This window comes from Phaenicophaeus curvirostris, chromosome 3, assembly GCF_032191515.1.
Source record: "Phaenicophaeus curvirostris isolate KB17595 chromosome 3, BPBGC_Pcur_1.0, whole genome shotgun sequence".
NCBI lineage: Eukaryota > Metazoa > Chordata > Aves > Cuculiformes > Cuculidae > Phaenicophaeus > Phaenicophaeus curvirostris.
Genome location: NC_091394.1, coordinates 1,363,450 through 1,380,609, shown reverse-complemented (window position 1 = coordinate 1,380,609; position 17,160 = coordinate 1,363,450).

The following is a 17,160-nucleotide window of genomic DNA, read 5'->3' as shown; positions in this document are numbered from 1 at the left end:
CCAACACTTGCAAACTCCAGAGCATCCTTGACGTTGAGCTCTGGGAAACAGCTCGGGGGATTTCCAGTAAGCTTTGGCTCCGCAGCCCCAGCGCCGACCGCCCAGAGCGAGCCGGGCGGCAGCTCTGCTCCGGCAGGAGGGACCGAGGAGGCAGGACTCGGTGCAACCCGGGTTCTTGCCAAGCCTGCGGTGCCCCCGGCTCCATCCCAGCTCCCCGCGAGGCTCCTCCGAGGAGTCAGAGAGATGCTGTTGTTCCCTCACTGCTCCACGAGCCGCACGGACGCGCTGGCCCCGGCGCAGCCGCTCCCCGCGGGCTCGGAGCGAGGAGCCTAACCGCACCCGACGCCCTCCCGCAACTCTCCCCCCTCCCTCCCGCAGCACAGGTGCGGCACTCACCTGCTCTCCTCCCCCGGCTGCGTTCGGCTCCCCGGGGCCGGCGCCGCGAGGCGGGATGGGGGCAGGCGGGGCCCGGGGCGCCCGCCCGGCATGGGGGCAGCGCGGACCCGCAGCGCCGCCGCCCCGCGCCGCCGCCTCCTCCTCAGGGCTCCGAGGGGAGACGCGGGCGCCGCTGCCACGGCCCCGCTCCGACTGGCTGCGGAGCGCGGCTGCGGGAGGAGGAGGAGGAGGAGAAGGAGGAGGAGGAGGGAGGTGTGGGGAGGGAGGGAAGGAGGCAGAGGAGGTGGAGATGCTCCCCGGGCAGGGCTGTCACCGCGCGGGGGTCGGAGCGCGGCGCCGGCTCCGTCCGAGGGCGCGGGGAGGCGGCTCCGCGCTCTTTGTAGCTCCCGGAGCCGCGGCGGCGGCTGCTGAAAAGGGACCGAGGGAGCGAGCGGCCCCGCTCCCCCCCCCGCCCCTCATCCTCCTCCTCCTGACGGGAGATACAGATGGAGCCCTCTGGATCCGAATCAGGAGCCGGGCTGGGGGGTGGGGCGGGACACGAGCTCTCTCCCCATTTGCATTTGAAACGTGGCGATGAAGGAGACTTTAAGAATTTTTTTATTTTTTTTTTTATTTCTTTTTCACCGCCACCCCCAACTTGTCCTAGAAGCCGCGACCCACGGAGCTCCCGAGGCGTGAAAGCAAAGTCGCCAAACTCCTCGGAACTCGCGGGGTCTGTTTCGCCTTTTAAACCTCCCCGGCTCCAGGGGCAGCGGCCCCCCTCCTGCCCCGGGGGTGCGGGGGGCAGCGGCCGGGCTGGGGTCCCCCCCCCTCCAGGCCCCGGGGTCCCGTCCCCCCCTCCTCCAGGCCCCGGGGTCCCGTCCCCCCCTCCTCCAGGCCCCGGGGTCCCGTCCCCCCCCCCCCCCGGCCCCGGGGGGAGGCCCGGACCTGCCAGCGACCTGCTCCAGGGGCCTCAAATCCCGCACCCCTGCTCCCCTTTCCTCCTCAGCGCTGCTGCCCCTCTTCCCCGGCCTCTGGAGAAACCGGGGAGGAGAAAATAATAATAATCCTAATAATAAAAACTGGAATGAATAAACCAAGTGGTTTCACAGAGCGCACAGGCGGCTGGGCGCAGCAGCAGAAGGCGAGTGTCACGCTGGGGCCGCCGCTCAGCAGCCCCCAGAGCCCCGAGGAGCCTTTCTGGGGAAGGGATTCCTGCAATTCCTGCTGCGTTTGCCCTGGGAGAGCAGCAGCACCAACTTTCTGCCTCGTTCCAGCACCGCTGGAGCCTTTGGGGTCTGCAGGGTGAAACTGGAACTGGAAAGTGCAGCTGGAACGTGGTCACCCAGAAGTCAGGACGCCTCATGATAAAAAAAAAAAATAAATAAAAATCCACAAACCACAGGTTCCGAGTGGTGGCAGAGCTGCTGATTTGACATTTTCCGCGGACGAAATTATTTTTAACACCTGCTGTTTTTAGAACAATGGATCATACCAAGGGCAACTGTAAGAAATGAGCCTTGGCCAGTATCTTTTGATTTCTAGCTTTATCAGGAAAGCATCCTCAGCCTACTATGAAAAAAACTAACAATGTGCATTGATAATTAATTTTCATTCCTATTATACGTTATACTGTGAGTCATAGTGTCAATAAAGTAATGTCAGGATAAACTCACTTCTTAATTTTTTATTTTATTTTTTTTTATCACAAAAGACTTTTTTAAAATATAATTTTAATTTCTGGATTGGTTTGTAGCCTTTGAATATATAAACGCAAACAACGCATGCGTATTTTAATAAATGTAATGTGTAACTGCTAACTGTTCCTTGTATTTTAGCTTCGTTTTCAGACGTGTTCCACCCTTCTAATCAGAAAGAGGCAATTCAGCATCATGGCAACTGTGAGCTGGAGAAGTGGTTTAAAGAGGGCAACTAGAAGCAATCTTCATTCTCCGAATTACGGAGCATCCGAGCACATGGTTGCAATGTAATAAGATGTATTCAGCCAAGAAAATCCTGAAACGTGATTGTACACTGTTGCTTAAGGTTGTAATTAAAGGTTCTTCTTTCTTTTGTCCTTCTCCCACAATCTGTAATTCATCTTTCACAAATTAATCAAAATAAGACTCTTTGCAGTGATCCTTAAAGGACAAGGTTCAAGGACAGATTACCTTTTTTTCATCACTAAATATCACAAACACCTCTGTTTTATCTTCTTGCAAATTCATTCTGAGATGTAACCAGTACTTGGGAACCTTATCTTTTCCTACTTAATTCAGTAGCTATAACTTGAATGACAAAAATAGAACAGTTTAGAATAAGAGAAAAAAAATCATTTCTTGAGAATAGGATGATACCAAAAAAAATATCTGCACAAGGTCATGAGCTACATAAACTCTACCTAACACCTTCAAACTTTCTGTTTGCTCTTCAGGTTCAAAATAGGGACTAGGTAGTTTTACAACCACTTAAAATCTTTCTAACAGAAGGATTGTTTCTCATTAGTTTTCATTCTGATCTGGATATTACTGATGGGGTATTGGAATAGCCAATTATCACCCAATTAAAAAGCTTTCATGTGTAGGCCTTCACAGGGTATTTCATGATGTTCCTACTGACTTAACAGGCCTTTCTCAAGGATGTGCTTTATGTTCCAAAAATCTATATTCTCTCAAGCAAAACTTTTCATTAAACTCTGTGTCTGTGAAAACATTTGAATTTATTTTTACTATGCTGGAAATAGGGTAGATATTTTTGTCTGAGTATTTTTCTAAATGCTTAAGTTGTCATGTCAAAATAAAATACATTAAACCCTTTGACTTTCATGGGAGGAAAACAGCCCAGTGACTCCAAGCAAAAAGTGTGACTAAGCAGACCAATTTAATTTCATTGCACAGGCAGAATAAAATATAAAGACATAATTATTCTTAGTCTTTTTTGGCAATCTACCATTTTTAGTAACATAAGCAAATGTATATTTTTTTTTAATACAATTTGTTCTTGACTATCTCGGTGGTGGGTTTGTGCCAATGAGTCAGTCTATTGCAATACATTGATTGAACCATTTTGGCTGTAATCCATACTTACAGTGCTAGTCTTTCTAATATGTTTTGCAGTGCATTTAGTCATTTTGAGAGGTGCGGGTGTACCATTTCCGGAGGAAAGTCTACATTTTTTTAAAAACAAACATTAGACTATGCTAGACAATCTCCTAGGCAGGCCCTGAAAGGACTGGCTGCAGGTATCGAAGGGTGACTTGGTACTGGCACCTCACTCACCCTTTGACTTCTGAAAGTGTCAAGGGTGCCTCTTCACAGCACAAGTTATGTTGCTGTTCTGTATAGCATTATCATAGAATCATAGAATCACCAGGTTGGAAGAGATCCACCGGATCATCGAGTCCAACCATTCCCATCAATCACTAACCCATGTCCCTCAGCGCCTCGTCCACCCGTCCCTTAAACCCCTCCAGGGAAGGGGCTCAACCCCCTCCCTGGGCAGCCTCTGCCAGTGCCCAAGGACCCTTCCTGTGAAAAATTTTTTCCTAATGTCCAGCCTGAACCTCCCCTGGCGGAGCTTGAGGCCATTCCCTCTTGTCCTGTCCCCTGTCCCTTGGGAGAAGAGCCCAGCTCCCTCCTCTCCGCAACCTCCTTTCAGGTAGTTGGAGAGAGCAATGAGGTCTCCCCTCAGCCTCCTCTTCTCCAGGCTAAACACTCCCAGCTCTCTCAGCCGCTCCTCTTGTTCTCCAGCCCCTTCACCAGCTTCGTTGCTCTTCTCTGGACTCACTCCAGAGCCTCAACATCCTTCTTGTGGTGAGGGGCCCAGAACTGAACACAGGATTCGAGGAGCGGTCTCACCAGTGCCGAGTCCAGAGGGAGAAGAACCTCCCTGGACCTGCTGGCCACGCCGTTTCTAATCTAAGCCAAGATGCCATTGGCCTTCTTGGCCACCTGGGCCACTGCTGGCTCATGTTCAGTCGCTGTCAACCAACACCTTCAGGTCCTTCTCCTCCAGGCAGTTTCCAGCCAGACTTCTCCTAGTCTGTAGCTGCTCGTGGTTGTTGTGCCCCAAGTGCAGGACCCGGCATTTGGCCTTGTTGAACCTCATCCCATTGGTCTCAGACCGTTGATCCAGCTTGTTCAGATCCCTTTGGAGCCTCCCTACCCTCCAGCAGATCGACACTTCCACCCAGCTTAGTGTCATCCGCAAACTTGCTAAGGGTGCATCCAGGCCATTGATAAAGACATTGAACAGGGATGGACCCAGCACTGAGCCCTGGGGACACCACTTGTCACTGGCCTCCAGCTGGAGTTAACTCCATTTACCACCATTCTCTGGGCCCGGCCACCCAACAATTAGGACCACAAAACCTATTCTGAAACATGCTGTCAAATGCTTTTTAGACGATGAGAGCTTTGGTGGCTACTGCGTAGGGAGGATTTTGACTTAAGGCAGAAAGCGTAAAAGTTTAAATTTCTTCTCAGTCCCCTGAACCACTCTCAGTCTCTTAACATTTCTACCTGTACACTCATAATATGCATTCTGAAAAAAAGCAATATCTGGTAACTGCTGCCTGGATGCTGGTAACTCATTGACTGTGTAGGCAGAAATAACTTCCATTATGCACTCAGCAACAGCTTGCAAAGTTCCTCCAATATGAGAATGTATTACACTCAGAGGCAAAATGCTAGCTTTTCCTGAAAATATATATGGATATTAGGCTTTCATGAGGCAAGTAGGAGAGCTTGCAGTTTAAGATCTTTTTTAAAGGAAAAGATTTCTTACCACCATAAGCACATGTTTCTCTGTACAAATACCGGTGCCTCCATAAATGGCTTTTAGGGAAGGTCTTCTTCTATCCAGAGATATTATTTATAGGTGGCTATTGTTCCAGTGTGCAGTTCTTGACTTCTGAATACCATAGGAATTGTCCATGGCTGTGGTTCCTCTAGCTTGGGTTCAAATTTAGAACTGAGCATTGAGTTGTGGAGTATCTTCGTTAGAAGATATTTTGCAAAATAACCTCTAAAGATACAGCAGCCAAAAAGACATGATAATATGAACTAAACTGTAGCAAACAATGATAGTGGTGATTCAGTTGATTAATTTATGAGTTCTCTTTATGTATCCACAATCACCCATTCAACTTTGGAAGCGCTACCTCATCAATTCCACATTACCATCATGCCTCCACCTGTTACTCTTTGGTTCCTCTGTATTTTCTCTTGAGTTTCCACAGTTACTTGGTGGCATATTTGGCCCACATGTACTGGCAAATCTGGTTAACTTACACAATTATAAGAATGGTATTCTTTGGAAGTAAACCTAGTTAATCTGAGGCAATGTAACTGTAGAAGTAATATGAAGTTCCTGTTGCCTAAGGTAATAAATATGAATGCAGATTAAAATGGAGCTCATTTCAGGAAGAACAGAGAAAGCAACAGAGGGAATTGTAGGAAAGGAATATGTGAAGTTATGAAACTCAATAGAAATACAAAATGAAAAGAAAAAGGTTCTGCCATTGAGGGTAATTTATTAGTCATGCAGCAGTAAGAACAGCACAAGGAGAAATCAATTGGTTAACAACTGCATGGAAAGAATTTTGAAAATCTCATAAGAAGAGGGTAGCAATGGCAGATAGGCTGTCAGAAGACTGAAAGAGGAATGGAGAATTTCTTTGTGGTCACACAGGAATGGGCTGTTTGTACAAGCAAGAATAGATGGTTTATAAATGCCCTAAGACCAGAATGTATGCTGTGTGGCCAGGCTCCAGATGCTATTCATCATATTGTAAGTGGATGTACCAAGCTGGCCAGTTCTGAGACAGAATACAGTGGGACAAAGCTGGCAGTGTTGTGCAGGAGGTATGGATTACCAATGGGGGAAAAAAACCAACAAAAAACTATTGCCAAAGAAAAGTGCTGAGAATAAAAATATTAAAATTATTTTTAAAACCTTATCTTTTTTTTAAAAAGGTAGGAATAAATATTATAAGACAATTAAAAAGGAAGAATGCTTAAAAAAGCCCTTTTTCCTGTTTCACTCAAGGAGATTGGCTAGGAAAGGCACAGTCAGGGCAGGAACAAAAGAATATCAAGTCTCTGAGAAGTGTAAACAAAGTGCCAAATACTTGTGTATCCTTGGGCTTGCACTAACATTGCAAAGGTACTAAGTTAAACTAGCTCTGTAACAGACCTCACAGTGTTACCTTTATGAGCATCTCTCAATGGACACAGTAGCTCAAATGGTAAATAAAAAAGTCTAAAAACACATGGGTCTTGGATTAATGCTTCATCAGCAAGATCCTGTTGGTGGAGAGGCATCACTACCATTTTTGCAATCAGCTCCCCTTTTTTTTTCTGATGCATGGTGGTTAAAACCTAGGTTAGATAAGTTTCTGTTGGATATTAAGTTCAATTCTGCAGGGCATACACACTGTGGTGCAACCAAGGTCAGTTTTTCAGAGGAATTGCAATCTAGACTGAAGATATTTGTCTGATCCTATGAAAAGTTATACACAGGAAGTCCAGTTGACTTCAGGGAGTTCTGCACGCTTCAGGGGGCCATTACTGTATAGCAGCCATCTGAAAATCTGCAGCTAAGTTACTTATGAATAATGCCAATATGTACTTGTACATAAATAAACTAGTAACAGCCCATACACAGCAGGGTGTATCTCTTAAGGTCAGAGTCTATAATCTGCATCAACTATACAAAATTAATGTGTATAACTCTTCCATTGACCTCTAAACGCAAACCAGATTTCAGTGTTTCAGTGTAGTTTGTCAGTACAAGCTTGAATACTTGCATGAACAAAATTAGAAATTACAGATGCAATTTTAGAAGACTTTTCTGAATGATTTGTCCAAATTATGTATACTCCTGCATCATGAGTGGTATTCAAGATGCTCATAACCTTCCCCACGTGAACACATTAGGTAAGTAAGCAAATTTTACTTATTTGTGTGTTTTTCCCCAGGTCACAGCAGTAACTGGGCAAGGTCTTTCTGTTTCAAAACTAAAAAACCCAAACCAAAGACAAAAACAAACACACACACCCCACCAACAACAACTCCAAAACACTAAACATCAAAACGTTTACAAAATGTACAATCTGAGCTGCATAAGCATGAGACACACTACAAGCAAGGAGCGCTACTGATGACCCTTCTTTTTCACCTTGAGGCAATCAAACTTTTCATGTCTGAATGTTAACCAAAATGCTGAACTCCTGTACATGAATATGGATAAAAAGTTCTTAAATGGCAGTAAGCAGTTGTGTAAGGAGATAGAAATATCTTCTAAGTGACCAGGAGAAAAAAATGTAACTACCCACTCTCACAATTATTTGGTGTGAGTGCTGAAGGAAACATGATTTGTTAAGTCAATTTTCCACCTAGATAGTGTTTCCATCATTTTTTCTTATTCAGTAGGAATACAACTTAGACATTACTTTTATAATTAAATTGTTAAAAACATTTCAAATCCCTTAGTCCTATCCAGCTTCTACACGTTCTTGGTATAGATTCTGCATTCATTAAAATCACTAGGAAAATATCTTTTGGTTCCATGAGAGGAGAATGTTTTATGAAAGATGTAAGTCAACTTTGGTTAGAAGATTAGCTAAGAGTACGAAGCTCAGCACTTTGTCTCACTCCTACAAAAGCTGGAGGAAATCTTAGGCCATTGCTGTGAAAATGCAGCTCTCAAGTCATTACAACAATAGTTGTGCTAGAAGAATAAAAACAGAGGTGTATCAGTTCCTGTTTCCTCCTGCTTCTACCCATGCCTGTACGTGTAACAGGAAAAAAAAGAGCTGCAGGCAGGTGAAAGAAAATTGCCATTCTCAAGAACCTGCTTCCTCCCACACTTAGCAGGTTAATGCTGTAGTGCCCTAGCACCAGAAGTAAGAGCCATTCTATGCCATTCACTCTTTTAGTGTATTTCTTCCAGTCTGGCTTTTAGAGACATCGGGCACTGGTCACTAGGATGTTGTATCTAATAACTCGGCAACACTGACTTCCGTGTTGCCAATCCTACATGCCTTGTTTTTTCTACAGCAGTGCTGCTTTTGTTTTAGTTAGTTGCTGGAGGTTGTCATACATGTTTCTGCTGAGAACTTTCTGAGAAAATGTGTTTTTTAGGTCAATCATGGGACACAGACGGAGAACAAGCACCCTGATATCAGTGTTAAGTACCACCATAGAGATAAATATTAATAATTTACTACGCACATACATAAAATATATAAATAAATTACCTACTTGGAGTCCTCTCCTGTCATGGAGCTTATGTTTATGCATATGTATTCTTGTTGCTTTGAACTTCATGGCCATGGCCTGATCTACCAAAATTCAGTAAAAATGAAGGGACGACAAGATTTCTTCTTGAGAATTCTAGCAATGTCTTCTTTGTCTAAAATTTTGTGCTTCTATAAAACTTTATTGCTCATCTATGTCATTGAGTAACTACTGTACTTCTTTTGAGTAACTTTTATTTAATTTACCATGATCGCCTTAAAAATAGTGGAAGGCTGATAAGAATGTCCTCACGTATGGGATGCAATATTCTTTCTCGGTCTCAAGGCCAACAAAAGAATAGGTGCCTTTTGAGAAGCAGATGCCTGCAGGAGGATAATATACCTACCAGTTACTCAGCTGCTTCATCTGTCATTTTTATGAAGGCATGTCATGGTTGGACAGAGCAAAATTGCCTGTGAAAGCTATGTGAGGGAAAAAGGGAGAGAGAAACAGGTAACTGCCTCTTCCTAAGTGCTGGATGAAATTAATGTTTATGGTGGGGTGGAGAGCACACAGGAAAACAAACATAACAAATAACTATATAAAATATATCTTCATAGAGTATCAGTCATCACAAAAGTGTTAAAATGCTGCAGCTGCTCCACTGCTATTACTTGTTGTTTCAAAAGACAAATTAATGTGGAAATTAGAAAGTAACAGATGTGAAACAATCTCAAGCATAAATTCCTTCACACTTCTTATTAACGGTGGTTAAGATTTCGGTTGTCAAGTACCCTTTGGTTCAGAGAATAAAAGCAAACAAGGGAAAATTTAACTGTTGTTCAGTGCTGTAAGCCCACAGAGCTCTATAATTTGCTGAAGATTTGTTTTCAGACACTTTCACTAGAAAAGGGAGAGAAAGGAGGGGGAAAAGTGTTTCTCCAAAAGCATTCTGACCCATAAAAAGACCCAACTGTCTGTGTTGGGAAACATGTCCAAACACTTCTCTACTTAAGGCTTTTTTCTCTTTCAATAAAATGTCAGTACCTCTTTGAACAGATATTGTCCTTGGCCAAGACCCTAGTGAAAGGCAACAGATGTTGCTAAGATTGTACCCAGGCTGTCCTCTATCCTGCTTGATTCCTGAAAGGGAAAAAAGAGAGAAAGAGAGAAGAAAATTTGCTTTAAATCACTGGGCCATTTTGTACTTCAGCAAATCTGTTTGCACATGCTCCACTGGGCTCGTAGAAAAGGCTGAGCCTTTTGTATTCAGCCTGAGGTCAGTTCTAATGCTCTGTGCAGTGGTCCACGGTCCTTTCACATGGAGCAGCTGCCTCTGATTGCTAGAACAAATTGAGGTGATTTAGGCCACCAGCAGGGCCAGGGTACGAGTGCTTTTCACCAGAAAGAGAGGGAAAGCCTTGGAACAGGACAACTGGGGCTGCCCACAATAAACCGTAGGATTAGATTTGATACACTCAATATTAAGACATGCTCTTGCTGAAAAGTAGGCCATGGTGGCATAAACTACAAGACAGTTGGACTGAAAGAAGAGGAGAGAAAATGGTGTTCAAACATTTATTAAGTTACACCTAATTATTTGATTGGGGTGTATTTCAAATAGGCACACTGACAATTCAGGCTTAGGAACTTCTTGCTGTTTAACACTTAGAAGTATATTCTTGATGTTTGTGGGACTGAAGATCAGTCATAACACACACATCCCCCAGTTTTATGTGAAACATTGTCTGCGAGTTATCTAAACTATTTCTGACATTAATTTACAGAGAAGAATAATCACCATTTACTACTATATTATCAACCTGCTTCAGTGACTGGAAACAACTATATAGCTGTTATCCAAGGGAAAAAAAAGAAATTTAAAAAAAAAAAAAAAAGTGAGATGAAGATTTGGTACTTACCTCTTTTTAAATTCTTTCTAATCTACCGAATGAGATAAGAGCACACAGCAGGCATTAGCAGGGAGAGATGAAGGCATAACCCCTCCCCACCCCCACGTCTTTCCCTGGTACAGCCAAGCTCCTACAATTACTTGGTTCAGTCCTAGATAGCAGATCACGGTATTTTCTGTTGTATGAAGGATCAGACCAGTAGTTCTCCGAGGCCAAACAAGGCGATGCTGTACTGCATTAAACCATGATATCAAGCATTTACCACTTCAAAGGGAAGCACACTCTGATGCCTCTGAAAGAAAAGTAAAATTTCTTCAGATATTGAGGTAATTTTACCAGACTGGTTAAAAACTGAATGTCTATGATAATTCATAAAACTGTCGATTGAAGATCAGGGCAGATCAGGAATTACAGCATTTAGTCTGGCTCTGCATTTAGATGGAATGGCTGGGTGTAACGTGGCCTTTGAAGTACAGCTGGAGAAGAAAGGAAAAAGATCCTGCTATTTACTCAATTAGCAGGTATAGAAACTGAAGCAAAGGGCAAAGTTATGTAAAAATCAGCCTTTAACTCAGAAGCGTTGAGATATAGAAAAGAAAAAATCTTTAACTCCTTGAATTACAGACGCAAAACTCGCCCATCTCACCTTTCTTTATTAGTATTCTATTCTCATGCTTGCTACTGTTTTCACTCAGAAAACAGAAAAAACCGCTGTATGTTCAAAGAAAAGTTTTAAAACAAAAGACCAAGAAGTTTGTATCTCCAATAAAAACATCACTTCTTTTTTTTTCCTTAAAAGCAATAAGTAAATAAATATGTGTATCATGAAGTCTCCCTCATAGTGCTTCGTAAAGCTATCTTTTCTTAAGGCACTGGATATACCGAGTGCATGACTTCTGAAGAGCTGTATCTGAAAACATTCGCATTTGCAAGAGGAGGTTTTCATCTAGGCAAGGGGTGGAACTGTGTGTTTCAGTGTCCCTGGAGACAAAGCCTGGAGACATTCCTCATCTTCTCCCTTCCTACCCTGGACTGCAGCTTACGGTCCTGTCAGCCGGGGTGACATCGCGTGTGTGAGGCTGTTTTTACGCTTTAATTTTCCTTCAGAGCCTTTGGGAAGCTCAGTATAAGAGTTATTTGGGTACATCTGTTGTTATCTCATCTGCTCGTGGGGTCAATGTTATTCTTGCTAGTCTTTTCCCAAGCCTCTGCCCAAAGTCTAGATATTAAATGACAAAAGGGAAGGAATTGAAACTTACCAAGTTCTTCAGTGGCAGCTTATGGAGATGGAAATGGGGCTTCCTGGGATTAATCTGACAAGAAAGATCAGAGATGCTTCAGTTTACTTCTGCCTACACTTGCCAGATTTATGCAGCATGTAAGCAGGAATGTATGACTGCCAGTGTCAAACACTGCTGAGGAGACCATTTGAAAGGGTATGGGCATTTGCCTGTTTGCAGTCTGAGGGCTTCTACGCAGTTTCTTCTTGTGCATAAAAAATAAAATAATATTGAGGGTGCAAAAGCTTGTGCCTGCAGTTGCTGGGTAGAAAATCTTATTTAAAAAAATAATTTCAGCTCCCATATATTCGTTTAGAGTGTACAAGGCTTAATATTCAGGTACGCACTTTTTTTTGGTGAAATTTAAAAAAAATCACATGTGTGTATATATTTTTTTATATATATAGGCCTCAGCAGAATGTAGCTTAAAACACAGCCCCTAAAATTTAAGCAGATAGGCTGCTAAGAAATATAAATTTTATAAATTTTTAAAACCTCATCATTAGAGAGAATTTACAGATGCTTATTGCTATGCCATGTTTTAACAGAGGTACTATCCATATTGCATCAATGGTACTCCAGGTGCTTTCAGTACTGATGGGAATAGTCAGGATCTGTATGAAGAAATGTATGAAGATCAGCTCCTGTGTGTGTATGGAATCACTGACCAAAAGTCCATGAGAATCTCTGATGAGTACAACATGAAAAGGGAAAAAAACTACAAAGCTTATTGTTACAGAGATTTTTAAATTATTAAAAGTTTAGTACTACTTAGGATAGTTAACAAAATACGTAATAGAAGGAAGCAATATAACTGATTTAGAATTTCAAGAGCCTTTTGAAAAGTATCTCTTTTGAGGATAATAAGCAATGAGAAGGGATGATGCATAGTCATGTTATGGATTAAAAACTAATTAGGAGGCAGAAAACAGAGTAGGAATGTATTCCAGCTCACAACCCAGAAGTGAGTGTCTTTACACAGCAGTGCCAAGAGCAGCCTTTGTTTGCACCAAACTGCATTCATTGCTCTCCAGTATACTCACAAGTGAAAAGGGAAACCAAGTCAAAACACTATTTCAAATATTTCATTTTTTGACTTTTTCTTTTGGACTGGGTGTACAGTGATGTTCTGGTCTGAAGTATACAGTGTTTTACAGTGTTGTCCTTGGCTATTTACCTGGAAGAAAGACGTTTTAAAGGAATTAGAATATTTGCATAGTCTTTCTTTTTCTACCTGAAGCAAGCTGATAGAAATCAAAGAGGAGTGTTCAGCCCTTAAGTGACTTCTTTCTCTACAGAGGTCACAGTTTTCACTGGCTGTAGTTGGCATGCAGGATGATCACCTGACAATTTAGTGTTTATGTGAGGTGCCTGCTTTTAGTAGGTTATCAGGCAATTCAAGGACCTTCAAGAAGACTGGACAAAAAGAAATTTTGCCTACTATGGATCCATGGAAACCCTTTGAGGAAAACTGGTCTAATTCCATCCATTTCTAGCCCTTCCTGGCGCTCTCTTCTGTAATGATTATTTGCTAATCAGAACCTCTGGCACCTGTTTGCATGTGGATGTGCTGAGGGATGGATGATCCTAGTAACACCATGCTGGCACACCCCCATGAGAACTCATTATCTCAGTTTAGTTCACAAATTTTACTCTGTTGGGCCCTTGAGGCCATCAGCTGCAGGTAATCTCCTAATGAAATTAGGAGGCAGGGGTAACTAACTTCACTACAAAATAAAAAGCCTTCAACTGCTCAGTTATCTACTGTCCTCCATCTTCTTAAAACTGAAAAGAGCCTGATGAAAAATACAGCGAATACAGGCTCAAACGCCAACAATTTAGGAGCATCATCAAGGGTTTTGTATCAACTTCAGGTATGCTTTTACAAAGAAGAGGCTTCCCTCATTCTCACTTGTACAGAATCCTCTTAGTCTCTGGACAGTGTTTATTATACCTATAAAAAAAAAAAAATCCAAATGTAACACAAACCAAAAGATTTTGAACGCTTTTTGTCTTGATTTAGTTTTAAGCCCAGAATAAATTAATTATTTATGAGTGAGGGGATTAGCATATGCAGAAAGTTACACTGCACTATAATCCCTAGAAAGTAGAATAAAACTTCAGAGAAGTAAAATAAGAACATGGATGCAAATTAGTTGACTGAAAGTGAAGTGATGGATAATGGAGGTAATGATGGTTTTAGGGGATGAAACACTGTTAAGGATTTGAGTCTGCTTGCATGCACTGTAATTCCTTGAGCATCCCTCATATGATTTTGAGAATTATGGCCTTGAGCATCCCTCATTCATTATGAGATTTATGGCAGCCCTCTGGTCCACTCAGTTGCCTCTGTGTACAACTGCCACAAAATTTTCTTCTTACACCTCCACCTGGAGAACTTTGCTTATTTGCACACAGGGGATCAAGTATTATATTTTTGTATATTGACGCGTAGTGAATTACTTCATGCTTGGGGGTTGAATCTCTGTTTATAATCATAAAAGTGTCGAAAGCAAGGACAGACTGTATGATATGGAGTGCCTATGGAGAGAACTCCAGGACTTTAAAGCAGTTAATACTAGCCACTTTCTCAGAGGCTCTGTTCAGCACAGGCTTTGGATCTGAATCAGCACTGTAATTCCTGTGCTCTAAGAGAATAAGGCAGTCATAGAACTAGTTGTAACTTTGCAGGAACGTTTATAAGTGTGTATAGTGTGAAAACAGCGTGACTTGTTTACCTTTCTGGAACAGTCCAACGATGAGCTCTTTCACACAAGTCTTGCCCAAGAAGGAAGGCTGTATCGATTATTGAACAGTTTAAAATTATATATACTGTGAAAGTGGGAAATACCTAGAGGACTTCCATGATATTATGGTAACAATATATCTTCTTCTATGTCACAATATGCTTTCTCAAAACATTTTATAAACATGAAATAATTAATAGTTGTTCAAGAGTGTATACATTGACACTATTTTTCATTTGTTAATTACTCTTAGCTCTGTTACCTGAACATCCGAATCAAACCAATGCTAAAAATTCCTTATAAAACCTCATTTAATGTCTTCAGCTTCCTTTTTGATGGAATAATATCACAAACATCTTGAAATAAAGTATTTCACTGAGGTTGAATTTAAATATCTTTTTTATCTGGCAGCTGAAATACTACTCCTAACAGTTCTAAAATCTGATACTTGTATTATTGTTATTGTTTTCTTTATAATCCTTCTTATTTTCCATTTATCGTATTTTGAGATTTGCCTGTTCCATATATATATATGTATGTTTATGCCTGTGTGTGTGCTTATATATATATTTAAGTGAATAGTTCCTTCACTACTTATCAGACAAAGCTCTCAGTGAATATGAGAATTGTACTAGCCATAAAGTGAAGACTTAGGATACAAATGTCTCTCCAAGATAAAATGTTCCATAAAGTAATATTTGCTTCTCCTCCAGCCTACGTGAGCTTGAAGATGTGCCACTGGCTGAATATCACAAAAAAAAACCCAACTAAAAACCAGACAACAAAGAGCAAGCTCCCTTCCAGGCCAGAAGTTTCCATTAATACATTAATTTACATTTAGTATGTTTTGACTTCCCTCTATATCTTATCTGGCTCTTCTTTTGGTGCTGTTCAGGTTAAAAATAGTTGAGGGGGAGAAGAAAAACCCTGAGCTGGAGGATAACTTGAGACTAAGCCATCCTGAGAACACACACTTCTTAAAATACTTGAAATGCAATCCTGGACTGCTTTTGCTATTTTCAGTTCAGAGCAAAACACTGTTCTCCATTTGACTAGGCTTCAAGTGTGGTTGTGATGCTTTTGCATTAGCAGTTACAAAAATTATGTAACTACTTACCTGACTTAGAAGCCTGAAGCCTATTTTATGCTCTTACTTTGGACATTCTGAAGTTTTTGAATGTTGTTCAAATTACAAATTTATAGATAAATTACACCATAAAAGGGAACTCCCACAGAAAACTATGCTATAAGGTATATGAAATATGGATTCAGTTAGGGTACCAACTTCTCTTATATAACAAAATTTGATAAAATTTTTCCCTTTGTAGAATAGCTGAGTAATATACAGGTTACCTGACATTATCATCAGACACAGTGAATTATTTCACACACACCATTATTGCAGAAGAACTCTTCTACAGATTTACATCTAGAAGTATTTGATCTTTAGCAGTCCAGTTATTTGGTCCAAAGGCAGTTCTTTCTTCTGAAAAAAAAAAAAAGAGTACAGAAGTTAAGTGAAGAGTACATCATAATGTAGCAGGAGAAACCTATTAAAAAGGAAAAGGAATAAGCTGTATTTAAGCACACTGCGGTCACATAAAAGTCCTAAAAAACAAGCCATGAAACTTGGTGTATCCAATTAAATTCTTTTAAAATAAATTTGGAATTTATTTTCCTGAAATTGAATTCTGATTTTGTATTTTGTCACCCAAGTAATATTTACGAAGCCTTTTATATAGCGAGAGATTAAGAAGATTTCTTTGTATGAAGTAGAGGAAGAGGTAAAATGTTTCTAATTTTTTAACTTCAGTTGTTATTTTCCATTGATAAAAAATACAACATTACAGAACCTAAACAGTATTTTTTTCTTGCTATTTTATGTTCAGTAGATACAACAATCTTAACACAGAAACAGTCCCTAATAGAACACAAACTAATTTTTATTATTTAGAAATATCATGAATACACAAGGGTGCTTCGTCCCAAACATGATCTCTAATTAGAGTGATTATGGCAAAGGGCATTCCAGTTCTGCTTCCTACATGACCCCTTCAAAAGAAAATACATTTTAAAAGAACATTTCTTCTCAAATGAAAAGAAGAAAGTGCCTACAAAACTGATGTCTAGTGAGGTTACTACTTTCCTAGAGACATGAAGGAATTGAACTGGATATCAAATGCCCTCTATACTTTTGAAAATTGTAGTCATCTATCAGACACTGAAATCTATAAAAAGCAATTCAGTGCACTCATCTATTTTGCTGTAATGTGGAATGAAGAAACCGTGAGTAAAAATGCTTAGTAATACATCAAAGAGAGAAAAAAATATTTTAATGCAGTATACAAACAGCCAACAGATATCTGTGTTTGCAAGAAGAAAAGCTTTTATTAAAATAAAGAAGAAATAAAAGACAATCTGAGGGAATGTTTATGATTTTTATAGAAATAAACCCCTTTAATATGGACTATGTTTATTAATTCCCTGTGTTAAAGTCCTAATCAGTATAAACTAGGAAGGCACTACACCTCTCAACCTCATGGCTGACTGGAAAAAGCATTACAGCCTGCAACTGGGATTGTGTGCAGTGATCGTCATTACTAAA